This window comes from Paralichthys olivaceus, chromosome 5 (genome assembly GCF_024713975.1).
Source record: "Paralichthys olivaceus isolate ysfri-2021 chromosome 5, ASM2471397v2, whole genome shotgun sequence".
NCBI lineage: Eukaryota > Metazoa > Chordata > Actinopteri > Pleuronectiformes > Paralichthyidae > Paralichthys > Paralichthys olivaceus.
In genome coordinates, this window is record NC_091097.1 from 22,479,233 (window position 1) to 22,489,232 (window position 10,000).

Below are 10,000 nucleotides of genomic sequence, written 5' to 3' on the forward strand. Positions count from 1 at the left end.
CTTCAGAGGAGACACCTCTTGGAAAGAGCAGGAAAGACTGTTCATCAAAGGAAAAAAGAATATGGAACCCTCACATCATCACTGAAAGGTGAGAGTGAGCATTCATCAGATTTGTTTCTAATCAAAACACTACTTTATTCATGTTTTATTAACATATCATTTTCAAATTGTCTTATTTGGAGAGAGCGATGAAAGAGCAGGGAGTTTACTCTGCATCAGGGAAACAACTGGATATGAAACACTAATTTATTGCTGAAGTTCATATTTGAAAATTGTAATGATTTTTTTCTTGCAACGATATGACAAAATTGCACCTTGAGATTGATTTTGGAACAATTGACCCCCCCGCCCACCCACACCTCAAGATTCTATGGTTGCGAAGCAACAGAAGAACCATTGATGATGGTGATGATTCACATGTATAAAGGAGGTATTGTGGGTGGAGTTAATCGCTTACGGCCATACCACCCTGAACACGCCCGATCTCGGACGCTAAGCAGGGTCGGGCCTGGTTAGTACTTGGATGGGAGACCGCTTGGGAATACCAGGTGCTGTAAGCTTTTAAGACTTTTCTTTGCAGAGGGCGCTGTTGCTGCTGCTTCAGAGGAGACACCTCTTGGAAAGAGCAGGAAAGACTGTTCATCAAAGGAAAAAAGAATATGGAACCCTCACATCATCACTGAAAGGTGAGAGTGAGCATTCATCAGATTTGTTTCGAATCAAAACACTACTTTATTCATGTTTTATTAACATATCATTTTCAAATTGTCTTATTTGGAGAGAGCGCTGAAAGAGCAGGGAGTTTACTCTGCATCAGGGAAACAACTGGATATGAAACACTAATTTATTGCTGAAGGTCATTTTTGAAAATTGTAATGATGTTTTTCTTGCAACGATATGACAAAATTTCACCTTGAGATTGATTTTGGAACAATTGACCCTCCCGCCCAACCACACCTCAAGATGCTATGGTTGCAAAGCAACAGAAGAACCATTGATGATGGTGATGATTCACATGTATAAAGGAGGTATTGTGGGTGGAGTTAATCGCTTACGGCCATACCACCCTGAACACGCCCGATCTCGGACGCTAAGCAGGGTCGGGCCTGGTTAGTACTTGGATGGGAGACCGCTTGGGAATACCAGGTGCTGTAAGCTTTTAAGACTTTTCTTTGCAGAGGGCGCTGTTGCTGCTGCTTCAGAGGAGACACCTCTTGGAAAGAGCAGGAAAGACTGTTCATCAAAGGAAAAAAGAATATGGAACCCTCACATCATCACTGAAAGGTGAGAGTGAGCATTCATCAGATTTGTTTCGAATCAAAACACTACTTTATTCATGTTTTATTAACATATCATTTTCAAATTGTCTTATTTGGAGAGAGCGCTGAAAGAGCAGGGAGTTTACTCTGCATCAGGGAAACAACTGGATATGAAACACTAATTTATTGCTGAAGGTCATTTTTGAAAATTGTAATGATGTTTTTCTTGCAACGATATGACAAAATTTCACCTTGAGATTGATTTTGGAACAATTGACCCTCCCGCCCACCCACACCTCAAGATGCTATGGTTGCAAAGCAACAGAAGAACCATTGATGATGGTGATAATTCACATGTATAAAGGAGGTATTGTGGGTGGAGTTAATCGCTTACGGCCATACCACCCTGAACACGCCCGATCTCGTCCGATCTCGGAAGCTAAGCAGGGTCGGGCCTGGTTAGTACTTGAATGGGAGAGCGCCTGGGAATACCAGGTGCTGTAAGCTTTTTAGACTTTTCTTTGCAGAGGGCGCTGTTGCTGCTGCTTCAGAGGAGACACCTCTTGGAAAGAGCAGGAAAGACTGTTCATCAAAGGAAAAAAGAATATGGAACCCTCACATCATCACTGAAAGGTGAAAGTGAGCATTCATCAGATTTGTTTCTAATCAAAACACTACTTTATTCATGTTTTATTAACATATCATTTTCAAATTGTCTTATTTGGAGAGAGCGATGAAAGAGCAGGGAGTTTACTCTGCATCAGGGAAACAACTGGATATGAAACACTGACAATATTGCTGAAGGTCATTTTTGAAAATTGTAATGATTTTTTTCTTGCAACGATATGCCAAAATTGCACCTTGAGATTGATTTTGGAACAATTGACCCTCCCGCCCACCCACACCTCAAGATGCTATGGTTGCAAAGCAACAGAAGAACCATTGATGATGGTGATGATTCACATGTATAAAGGAGGTATTGTGGGTGGAGTTAATCGCTTACGGCCATACCACCCTGAACACGCCCGATCTCGTCCGATCTCGGAAGCTAAGCAGGGTCGAGCCTGGTTAGTACTTGAATGGGAGACCGCCTGGGAATACCAGGTGCTGTAAGCTTTTTAGACTTTTCTTTGCAGAGGGCGCTGTTGCTGCTGCTTCAGAGGAGACACCTCTTGGAAAGAGCAGGAAAGACTGTTCATCAAAGGAAAAAAGAATATGGAACCCTCACATCATCACTGAAAGGTGAGAGTGAGCATTCATCAGATTTGTTTCTAATCAAAACACTACTTTATTCATGTTTTATTAACATATCATTTTCAAATTGTCTTATTTGGAGAGAGCGATGAAAGAGCAGGGAGTTTACTCTGCATCAGGGAAACAACTGGATATGAAACACTGACAATATTGCTGAAGGTCATTTTTGAAAATTGTAATGATTTTTTTCTTGCAACGATATGCCAAAATTGCACCTTGAGATTGATTTTGGAACAATTGACCCTCCCGCCCACCCACACCTCAAGATGCTATGGTTGCAAAGCAACAGAAGAACCATTGATGATGGTGATGATTCACATGTATAAAGGAGGTATTGTGGGTGGAGTTAATCGCTTACGGCCATACCACCCTGAACACGCCCGATCTCGTCCGATCTCGGAAGCTAAGCAGGGTCGAGCCTGGTTAGTACTTGAATGGGAGACCGCCTGGGAATACCAGGTGCTGTAAGCTTTTTAGACTTTTCTTTGCAGAGGGCGCTGTTGCTGCTGCTTCAGAGGAGACACCTCTTGGAAAGAGCAGGAAAGACTGTTCATCAAAGGAAAAAAGAATATGGAACCCTCACATCATCACTGAAAGGTGAGAGTGAGCATTCATCAGATTTGTTTCTAATCAAAACACTACTTTATTCATGTTTTATTAACATATCATTTTCAAATTGTCTTATTTGGAGAGAGCGATGAAAGAGCAGGGAGTTTACTCTGCATCAAGGAAACAACTGGATATGAAACACTGACAATATTGCTGAAAGTCATTTTTGAAAATTGTAATGATTTTTTTCTTGCAACGATATGACAAAATTGCACCTTGAGATTGATTTTGGAACAATTGACCCTCCCGCCCACCCACACCTCAAGATGCTATGGTTGCAAAGCAACAGAAGAACCATTGATGATGGTGATGATTCACATGTATAAAGGAGGTATTGTGGGTGGAGTTAATCGCTTACGGCCATACCACCCTGAACACGCCCGATCTCGTCCGATCTCGGAAGCTAAGCAGGGTCGAGCCTGGTTAGTACTTGAATGGGAGACCGCCTGGGAATACCAGGTGCTGTAAGCTTTTTAGACTTTTCTTTGCAGAGGGCGCTGTTGCTGCTGCTTCAGAGGAGACACCTCTTGGAAAGAGCAGGAAAGACTGTTCATCAAAGGAAAAAAGAATATGGAACCCTCACATCATCACTGAAAGGTGAGAGTGAGCATTCATCAGATTTGTTTCTAATCAAAACACTACTTTATTCATGTTTTATTAACATATCATTTTCAAATTGTCTTATTTGGAGAGAGCGATGAAAGAGCAGGGAGTTTACTCTGCATCAAGGAAACAACTGGATATGAAACACTGACAATATTGCTGAAGGTCATTTTTGAAAATTGTAATGATTTTTTTCTTGCAATGATATGACAAAATTGCACCTTGAGATTGATTTTGGAACAATTGACCCCCCCAACCCACCCACACATCAAGATGCTATGGTTGCAAAGCAACAGAAGAACCATTGATGATGGTGATGATTCACATGTATAAAGGAGGTATTGTGGGTGGAGTTAATCGCTTACGGCCATACCACCCTGAACACGCCCGATCTCGTCCGATCTCGGAAGCTAAGCAGGGTCGAGCCTGGTTAGTACTTGAATGGGAGACCGCCTGGGAATACCAGGTGCTGTAAGCTTTTTAGACTTTTCTTTGCAGAGGGCGCTGTTGCTGCTGCTTCAGAGGAGACACCTCTTGGAAAGAGCAGGAAAGACTGTTCATCAAAGGAAAAAAGAATATGGAACCCTCACATCATCACTGAAAGGTGAGAGTGAGCATTCATCAGATTTGTTTCTAATCAAAACACTACTTTATTCATGTTTTATTAACATATCATTTTCAAATTGTCTTATTTGGAGAGAGCGATGAAAGAGCAGGGAGTTTACTCTGCATCAGGGAAACAACTGGATATGAAACACTGACAATATTGCTGAAGGTCATTTTTGAAAATTGTAATGATTTTTTTCTTGCAACGATATGCCAAAATTGCACCTTGAGATTGATTTTGGAACAATTGACCCTCCCGCCCACCCACACCTCAAGATGCTATGGTTGCAAAGCAACAGAAGAACCATTGATGATGGTGATGATTCACATGTATAAAGGAGGTATTGTGGGTGGAGTTAATCGCTTACGGCCATACCACCCTGAACACGCCCGATCTCGTCCGATCTCGGAAGCTAAGCAGGGTCGAGCCTGGTTAGTACTTGAATGGGAGACCGCCTGGGAATACCAGGTGCTGTAAGCTTTTTAGACTTTTCTTTGCAGAGGGCGCTGTTGCTGCTGCTTCAGAGGAGACACCTCTTGGAAAGAGCAGGAAAGACTGTTCATCAAAGGAAAAAAGAATATGGAACCCTCACATCATCACTGAAAGGTGAGAGTGAGCATTCATCAGATTTGTTTCTAATCAAAACACTACTTTATTCATGTTTTATTAACATATCATTTTCAAATTGTCTTATTTGGAGAGAGCGATGAAAGAGCAGGGAGTTTACTCTGCATCAAGGAAACAACTGGATATGAAACACTGACAATATTGCTGAAAGTCATTTTTGAAAATTGTAATGATTTTTTTCTTGCAACGATATGACAAAATTGCACCTTGAGATTGATTTTGGAACAATTGACCCCCCCAACCCACCCACACATCAAGATGCTATGGTTGCAAAGCAACAGAAGAACCATTGATGATGGTGATGATTCACATGTATAAAGGAGGTATTGTGGGTGGAGTTAATCGCTTACGGCCATACCACCCTGAACACGCCCGATCTCGTCCGATCTCGGAAGCTAAGCAGGGTCGGGCCTGGTTAGTACTTGGATGGGAGACCGCTTGGGAATACCAGGTGCTGTAAGCTTTTAAGACTTTTCTTTGCAGAGGGCGCTGTTGCTGCTGCTTCAGAGGAGACACCTCTTGGAAAGAGCAGGAAAGACTGTTCATCAAAGGAAAAAAGAATATGGAACCCTCACATCATCACTGAAAGGTGAGAGTGAGCATTCATCAGATTTGTTTCGAATCAAAACACTACTTTATTCATGTTTTATTAACATATCATTTTCAAATTGTCTTATTTGGAGAGAGCGCTGAAAGAGCAGGGAGTTTACTCTGCATCAGGGAAACAACTGGATATGAAACACTAATTTATTGCTGAAGGTCATTTTTGAAAATTGCAATGATGTTTTTCTTGCAACGATATGACAAAATTTCACCTTGAGATTGATTTTGGAACAATTGACCCTCCCGCCCACCCACACCTCAAGATGCTATGGTTGCAAAGCAACAGAAGAACCATTGATGATGGTGATGATTCACATGTATAAAGGAGGTATTGTGGGTGGAGTTAATCGCTTACGGCCATACCACCCTGAACACGACCGATCTCGTCCGATCTCGGAAGCTAAGCAGGGTCGGGCCTGGTTAGTACTTGAATGGGAGACCGCCTGGGAATACCAGGTGCTGTAAGCTTTTTAGACTTTTCTTTGCAGAGGGCGCTGTTGCTGCTGCTTCAGAGGAGACACCTCTTGGAAAGAGCAGGAAAGACTGTTCATCAAAGGAAAAAAGAATATGGAACCCTCACATCATCACTGAAAGGTGAAAGTGAGCATTCATCAGATTTGTTTCTAATCAAAACACTACTTTATTCATGTTTTATTAACATATCATTTTCAAATTGTCTTATTTGGAGAGAGCGATGAAAGAGCAGGGAGTTTACTCTGCATCAGGGAAACAACTGGATATGAAACACTGACAATATTGCTGAAGGTCATTTTTGAAAATTGTAATGATTTTTTTCTTGCAACGATATGCCAAAATTGCACCTTGAGATTGATTTTGGAACAATTGACCCTCCCGCCCACCCACACCTCAAGATGCTATGGTTGCAAAGCAACAGAAGAACCATTGATGATGGTGATGATTCACATGTATAAAGGAGGTATTGTGGGTGGAGTTAATCGCTTACGGCCATACCACCCTGAACACGCCCGATCTCGTCCGATCTCGGAAGCTAAGCAGGGTCGGGCCTGGTTAGTACTTGAATGGGAGACCGCCTGGGAATACCAGGTGCTGTAAGCTTTTTAGACTTTTCTTTGCAGAGGGCGCTGTTGCTGCTGCTTCAGAGGAGACACCTCTTGGAAAGAGCAGGAAAGACTGTTCATCAAAGGAAAAAAGAATATGGAACCCTCACATCATCACTGAAAGGTGAAAGTGAGCATTCATCAGATTTGTTTCTAATCAAAACACTACTTTATTCATGTTTTATTAACATATCATTTTCAAATTGTCTTATTTGGAGAGAGCGATGAAAGAGCAGGGAGTTTACTCTGCATCAGGGAAACAACTGGATATGAAACACTGACAATATTGCTGAAGGTCATTTTTGAAAATTGTAATGATTTTTTTCTTGCAACGATATGCCAAAATTGCACCTTGAGATTGATTTTGGAACAATTGACCCTCCCGCCCACCCACACCTCAAGATGCTATGGTTGCAAAGCAACAGAAGAACCATTGATGATGGTGATGATTCACATGTATAAAGGAGGTATTGTGGGTGGAGTTAATCGCTTACGGCCATACCACCCTGAACACGCCCGATCTCGTCCGATCTCGGAAGCTAAGCAGGGTCGAGCCTGGTTAGTACTTGAATGGGAGACCGCCTGGGAATACCAGGTGCTGTAAGCTTTTTAGACTTTTCTTTGCAGAGGGCGCTGTTGCTGCTGCTTCAGAGGAGACACCTCTTGGAAAGAGCAGGAAAGACTGTTCATCAAAGGAAAAAAGAATATGGAACCCTCACATCATCACTGAAAGGTGAGAGTGAGCATTCATCAGATTTGTTTCTAATCAAAACACTACTTTATTCATGTTTTATTAACATATCATTTTCAAATTGTCTTATTTGGAGAGAGCGATGAAAGAGCAGGGAGTTTACTCTGCATCAAGGAAACAACTGGATATGAAACACTGACAATATTGCTGAAGGTCATTTTTGAAAATTGTAATGATTTTTTTCTTGCAATGATATGACAAAATTGCACCTTGAGATTGATTTTGGAACAATTGACCCCCCCAACCCACCCACACATCAAGATGCTATGGTTGCAAAGCAACAGAAGAACCATTGATGATGGTGATGATTCACATGTATAAAGGAGGTATTGTGGGTGGAGTTAATCGCTTACGGCCATACCACCCTGAACACGTCCGATCTCGGAAGCTAAGCAGGGTCGGGCCTGGTTAGTACTTGAATGGGAGACCGCCTGGGAATACCAGGTGCTGTAAGCTTTTTAGACTTTTCTTTGCAGAGGGCGCTGTTGCTGCTGCTTCAGAGGAGACACCTCTTGGAAAGAGCAGGAAAGACTGTTCATCAAAGGAAAAAAGAATATGGAACCCTCACATCATCACTGAAAGGTGAAAGTGAGCATTCATCAGATTTGTTTCGAATCAAAACACTACTTTATTGATGTTTTATTAACATATCATTTTCAAATTGTCTTATTTGGAGAGAGCGCTGAAAGAGCAGGGAGTTTACTCTGCATCAGGGAAACAACTGGATATGAAACACTAATTTATTGCTGAAGGTCATTTTTGAAAATTGTAATGATGTTTTTCTTGCAACGATATGACAAAATTTCACCTTGAGATTGATTTTGGAACAATTGACCCTCCCGCCCACCCACACCTCAAGATGCTATGGTTGCAAAGCAACAGAAGAACCATTGATGATGGTGATGATTCACATGTATAAAGGAGGTATTGTGGGTGGAGTTAATCGCTTACGGCCATACCACCCTGAACACGCCCGATCTCGTCCGATCTCGGAAGCTAAGCAGGGTCGGGCCTGGTTAGTACTTGAATGGGAGACCGCCTGGGAATACCAGGTGCTGTAAGCTTTTTAGACTTTTCTTTGCAGAGGGCGCTGTTGCTGCTGCTTCAGAGGAGACACCTCTTGGAAAGAGCAGGAAAGACTGTTCATCAAAGGAAAAAAGAATATGGAACCCTCACATCATCACTGAAAGGTGAGAGTGAGCATTCATCAGATTTGTTTCTAATCAAAACACTACTTTATTCATGTTTTATTAACATATCATTTTCAAATTGTCTTATTTGGAGAGAGCGATGAAAGAGCAGGGAGTTTACTCTGCATCAGGGAAACAACTGGATATGAAACACTGACAATATTGCTGAAGGTCATTTTTGAAAATTGTAATGATTTTTTTCTTGCAACGATATGACAAAATTGCACCTTGAGATTGATTTTGGAACAATTGACCCTCCCGCCCACCCACACCTCAAGATGCTATGGTTGCAAAGCAACAGAAGAACCATTGATGATGGTGATGATTCACATGTATAAAGGAGGTATTGTGGGTGGAGTTAATCGCTTACGGCCATACCACCCTGAACACGCCCGATCTCGGAAGCTAAGCAGGGTCGGGCCTGGTTAGTACTTGAATGGGAGACCGCCTGGGAATACCAGGTGCTGTAAGCTTTTTAGACTTTTCTTTGCAGAGGGCGCTGTTGCTGCTGCTTCAGAGGAGACACCTCTTGGAAAGAGCAGGAAAGACTGTTCATCAAAGGAAAAAAGAATATGGAACCTTCACATCATCACTGAAAGGTGAAAGTGAGCATTCATCAGATTTGTTTCTAATCAAAACACTACTTTATTCATGTTTTATTAACATATCATTTTCAAATTGTCTTATTTGGAGAGAGCGATGAAAGAGCAGGGAGTTTACTCTGCATCAGGGAAACAACTGGATATGAAACACTGACAATATTGCTGAAGGTCATTTTTGAAAATTGTAATGATTTTTTTCTTGCAACGATATGCCAAAATTGCACCTTGAGATTGATTTTGGAACAATTGACCCTCCCGCCCACCCACACCTCAAGATGCTATGGTTGCAAAGCAACAGAAGAACCATTGATGATGGTGATGATTCACATGTATAAAGGAGGTATTGTGGGTGGAGTTAATCGCTTACGGCCATACCACCCTGAACACGCCCGATCTCGTCCGATCTCGGCAGCTAAGCAGGGTCGGGCCTGGTTAGTACTTGAATGGGAGACCGCCTGGGAATACCAGGTGCTGTAAGCTTTTTAGACTTTTCTTTGCAGAGGGCGCTGTTGCTGCTGCTTCAGAGGAGACACCTCTTGGAAAGAGCAGGAAAGACTGTTCATCAAAGGAAAAAAGAATATGGAACCCTCACATCATCACTGAAAGGTGAAAGTGAGCATTCATCAGATTTGTTTCTAATCAAAACACTACTTTATTCATGTTTTATTAACATATCATTTTCAAATTGTCTTATTTGGAGAGACCGATGAAAGAGCAGGGAGTTTACTCTGCATCAGGGAAACAACTGGATATGAAACACTGACAATATTGCTGAAGGTCATTTTTGAAAATTGTAATGATTTTTTTCTTGCAACG

General features: G+C 41.9%; 12 non-coding genes and 4 pseudogenes across 12 annotated transcripts; all 16 read left to right on the forward strand.

Annotated features, from left to right (window-relative positions):
- The first annotated feature begins 451 nt into the window (after positions 1 to 451).
- On the forward strand, positions 452 to 560 carry LOC138409661 (5S ribosomal RNA; annotated as a pseudogene).
- Positions 561 to 1,049: 489 nt separating this feature from the next.
- LOC138409663 (5S ribosomal RNA) lies at positions 1,050 to 1,158 on the forward strand (annotated as a pseudogene).
- Positions 1,159 to 1,647: 489 nt separating this feature from the next.
- Positions 1,648 to 1,766, forward strand: LOC138409032 (5S ribosomal RNA). Its single transcript, XR_011242353.1, has one exon. It is a non-coding gene; the product is annotated as a 5S ribosomal RNA (ribosomal RNA).
- Positions 1,767 to 2,256: 490 nt separating this feature from the next.
- LOC138408840 (5S ribosomal RNA) lies at positions 2,257 to 2,375 on the forward strand. Its single transcript, XR_011242161.1, has one exon. It is a non-coding gene; the product is annotated as a 5S ribosomal RNA (ribosomal RNA).
- A 490-nt stretch (positions 2,376 to 2,865) lies between these two features.
- On the forward strand, positions 2,866 to 2,984 carry LOC138408841 (5S ribosomal RNA). The gene has a single exon (XR_011242162.1). It is a non-coding gene; the product is annotated as a 5S ribosomal RNA (ribosomal RNA).
- Positions 2,985 to 3,474: 490 nt separating this feature from the next.
- Positions 3,475 to 3,593, forward strand: LOC138408842 (5S ribosomal RNA). Its single transcript, XR_011242163.1, has one exon. It is a non-coding gene; the product is annotated as a 5S ribosomal RNA (ribosomal RNA).
- A 491-nt stretch (positions 3,594 to 4,084) lies between these two features.
- Positions 4,085 to 4,203, forward strand: LOC138408843 (5S ribosomal RNA). The gene has a single exon (XR_011242164.1). It is a non-coding gene; the product is annotated as a 5S ribosomal RNA (ribosomal RNA).
- A 490-nt stretch (positions 4,204 to 4,693) lies between these two features.
- Positions 4,694 to 4,812, forward strand: LOC138408844 (5S ribosomal RNA). The gene has a single exon (XR_011242165.1). It is a non-coding gene; the product is annotated as a 5S ribosomal RNA (ribosomal RNA).
- A 491-nt stretch (positions 4,813 to 5,303) lies between these two features.
- LOC138410140 (5S ribosomal RNA) lies at positions 5,304 to 5,422 on the forward strand. Its single transcript, XR_011242936.1, has one exon. It is a non-coding gene; the product is annotated as a 5S ribosomal RNA (ribosomal RNA).
- A 489-nt stretch (positions 5,423 to 5,911) lies between these two features.
- On the forward strand, positions 5,912 to 6,030 carry LOC138408790 (5S ribosomal RNA). The gene has a single exon (XR_011242110.1). It is a non-coding gene; the product is annotated as a 5S ribosomal RNA (ribosomal RNA).
- Positions 6,031 to 6,520: 490 nt separating this feature from the next.
- On the forward strand, positions 6,521 to 6,639 carry LOC138407969 (5S ribosomal RNA). Its single transcript, XR_011241287.1, has one exon. It is a non-coding gene; the product is annotated as a 5S ribosomal RNA (ribosomal RNA).
- A 490-nt stretch (positions 6,640 to 7,129) lies between these two features.
- On the forward strand, positions 7,130 to 7,248 carry LOC138408845 (5S ribosomal RNA). Its single transcript, XR_011242166.1, has one exon. It is a non-coding gene; the product is annotated as a 5S ribosomal RNA (ribosomal RNA).
- Positions 7,249 to 7,739: 491 nt separating this feature from the next.
- LOC138409709 (5S ribosomal RNA) lies at positions 7,740 to 7,848 on the forward strand (annotated as a pseudogene).
- Positions 7,849 to 8,337: 489 nt separating this feature from the next.
- Positions 8,338 to 8,456, forward strand: LOC138407970 (5S ribosomal RNA). Its single transcript, XR_011241288.1, has one exon. It is a non-coding gene; the product is annotated as a 5S ribosomal RNA (ribosomal RNA).
- Positions 8,457 to 8,946: 490 nt separating this feature from the next.
- Positions 8,947 to 9,055, forward strand: LOC138409520 (5S ribosomal RNA; annotated as a pseudogene).
- Positions 9,056 to 9,545: 490 nt separating this feature from the next.
- LOC138408395 (5S ribosomal RNA) lies at positions 9,546 to 9,664 on the forward strand. The gene has a single exon (XR_011241714.1). It is a non-coding gene; the product is annotated as a 5S ribosomal RNA (ribosomal RNA).
- The last annotated feature ends 336 nt before the right edge of the window (positions 9,665 to 10,000 follow it).